Source organism: Harpegnathos saltator, unplaced genomic scaffold (genome assembly GCF_003227715.2).
Source record: "Harpegnathos saltator strain DR-91 unplaced genomic scaffold, Hsal_v8.6 scaffold276, whole genome shotgun sequence".
Taxonomy (NCBI): domain Eukaryota; kingdom Metazoa; phylum Arthropoda; class Insecta; order Hymenoptera; family Formicidae; genus Harpegnathos; species Harpegnathos saltator.
Genome location: NW_020230068.1, coordinates 105,001 through 107,867, shown reverse-complemented (window position 1 = coordinate 107,867; position 2,867 = coordinate 105,001). Strand labels below are relative to the sequence as shown.

Below are 2,867 nucleotides of genomic sequence, written 5' to 3'. Positions count from 1 at the left end.
TTTTTCTAATTTTTAACAATGTCATTTAGAAATTTTATTCGAACAAAATTACTATGTAATAACGAATCATTGTATCGTAATTATAGCAAAATTCTTTAATTTTTTATGTTGTTTATTGTTTCTGATGTTATTATTCTATAATTTTTCAATAACTATGCTACCGGGAAAATAAAATTTTAAAATTTGAACAAAAAGAATGACTTAAAAATATTAAAAGTACAAGTTATCTTTAACTTTATTTAAACATAAAACAAGATTAAAGAACAAATATTGGAAATAATCATTTACATTTTACATAAGCTAAAATTATAATTAATTATAATTAAAGTTATATAGTTCAGTTATATTTAAGTTTATAATTAAAATTATAATTAAAGTTATTGGATAAACAGATTTGATACGACTGGGTAATATTTCGAATACATTAACATATAAAAAATAAATAGATTGCAAAAATGTTGAAAAATGTCAAATATTACTGATATTTATATTTATTTAAATTTCTAGCATAACATACCACAATCTATGTGAAGAAATTTATTATACAGTAATTATATTATTAAACACTGATAACTAGCCTCTCGAAAAAAGTTTGAAAGGTAAGTAATAATAAGATTTAAGATAATAATATTTTCAGGAATGCGCTCGAGCCCAAAGATTCTGACGCTGTCCCTTACAATAAGCGTAGCATGATAAATATTGGAAAAAGATTCAGCTAGAAAAGTAGAAGAAAATGAAAATTAATGTTAACGATGAAAAAGAAAATTTTAAAAGCATCTTGCATATTTCGAAAAAAATTTCTTGACATTAACGTTCTCTCCTCTCTCAAAAATATAAAAAATTAATATTACAAAGCCTCTTTAATGACCTCCTTAACAACGGCTTATATAAATATTGACCTAAAATTAAATAGTTAACCAGCAATTTTATTTAAGTAAATCTTAAAAAATGTTCTTATTCACAAAAAATTGTTTCTATTATTTTGATATTTTTACATATTTTTTATATTTTATTATTTAAGAAACAAAATGGAAGTTGGTGATATTTCAACAAACAATAAAACTACAGATATTTCAGGAATTTACACAACTGAATCGGTCTTGTTCGATATTATTTTATTTTTAAATCAAGATGAAGCAATTTTTTTTTAGTAACTATTAATTTATTCGAAAACTTCGAGATCATAGAAATTCTTCATTCTTCTGGTATAGTCTTTCCTAATTCATTAATTGAAGACATATTAATTGAAAAGCCTAACATTCAAATATCCTCTGAATCGACGTCAAAAAATATATATAACGATAGAAGCTCTACTAATACTCCTAATGATAACTTAAAAGTTTAATATTTCTTACATATTGTTCGAAATTAGAATTTGAATAACATTCTTTTCTTTAATGTTTAAAAGAAAATTTATAATAGACATTTCACTAAAAAAATGTGGAATAAAAAAATGAAGAATATTTCAAGATCTTCATATAGCCTACAGAACCAAGAATTTGACAAATATGCACATTAGGTCAACCCTCTCAAAAATTCATGACCTTGATATACAGGGTGTCCCATTTTAAAGGACTCACTCAAATATATCAAAAACACTGCGAAAAATGTTTCAGACAAAAGTTGTTTGGTTTGAAGGGAGACATAAGACAGCGATAGCATTTTGTTTATAGATGGCACCACTTTCACTGATATTCACTGATCATCAATTTTCTTAAATAGAAATCCCAATCTTTTATTATATCATCTTTTTCTACCAACTAATTTGAACAACTTTTATCTAAAACATTTTTTTATTTGCCTAATATTTTTTGAGATATTTAAGGAATACTTGATAACATTTTCAACATTTAACTTATGATATCTCGCTAACTATTCGTCGAAAGAAAAAATATTAGACTTTTTTACTTTATTTACTATCAAGAACATATTACTATAATAGTGCCCTAACTTTTGTTAACTTATCGACCTTTGGAAATTTCAAAATTATTAAATTAACAAAAGTTAGGGTACTATTATAATAATATATTTTTGATAGTAAATAAAGTAAAAAAGTCTCATACTATTTTTTCTTTCGACGAATAGTTAGCGAGATATCGTAAGTTAAATGTTGAAAAAGTTGCCAAGTTTTCCTTAAATATTTCAAAAAAATTAAGCAAATAAAAAAGTTTCAGACAAAAGTTGTTCAAATTAGTTGGTAGAAAAAGATGATATAATAAAAGACTGGGATTTCTATTTAAGAAAATTGATGATCAGCGAATATCTCGAAAGTGGTGCCATCTATAAACAAAATGCTATCGCTGTCTTATGTCCCCCTACAAGCTAAACACAAAAATTGGAAATGCAACCAGCAATATATACTAAAATGGTTGTTGATATTGAATAGAAAAAATGAATAAGAAGGGAGAATGTCTATTAGAGTTTGTTACGCAAAATAAACTATCATGAATACAATTTTTTCCATCATATGCGGAGACTATACATCTGAATAAGCTCTGGCAACAGAACGTGTAAATGATTATATATTCACAAATTCTCGGTGGAAATCTTTTCTCAAAACAATAAGAACTTATCCTAGCGCAGTCTGCGGATCAAATTATAAGTTGCTCAAAGTGAAAGTATGACTGAAATTAAGGCATATATCAAAACAAAAGTCTTCAAAACACATGGGAATCTTCGACATACAGAAGTTTTAATAGCAAATAAGAAAAGCCTTGCCTAATATTCAATGCAATGTATGACTAATAAATCTGATCGAACATCAAGCACTGCCTAAATAATGAAGAGCAAATACAATCATTTTTCGAATTGAAAGTACAGCAGTGTATATCCAGCACTATACAAAGCTGAATTTTTAAACACTTCGG

At 25.6% G+C, this 2,867-nt stretch overlaps 1 long non-coding RNA gene across 1 annotated transcript in view; it reads right to left on the bottom strand.

Annotated features, from left to right (window-relative positions):
- Positions 1-483: 483 nt before the first annotated feature.
- LOC112588720 (uncharacterized) overlaps positions 484-2,867 on the bottom strand; it is a 15,625-nt gene continuing 13,241 nt past the window's right edge. Inside the window, exon 3 of the long non-coding RNA XR_003113014.1 lies at positions 484-715. This is a non-coding gene — a long non-coding RNA (uncharacterized LOC112588720). The remainder of the gene's footprint in view (positions 716-2,867) is intronic.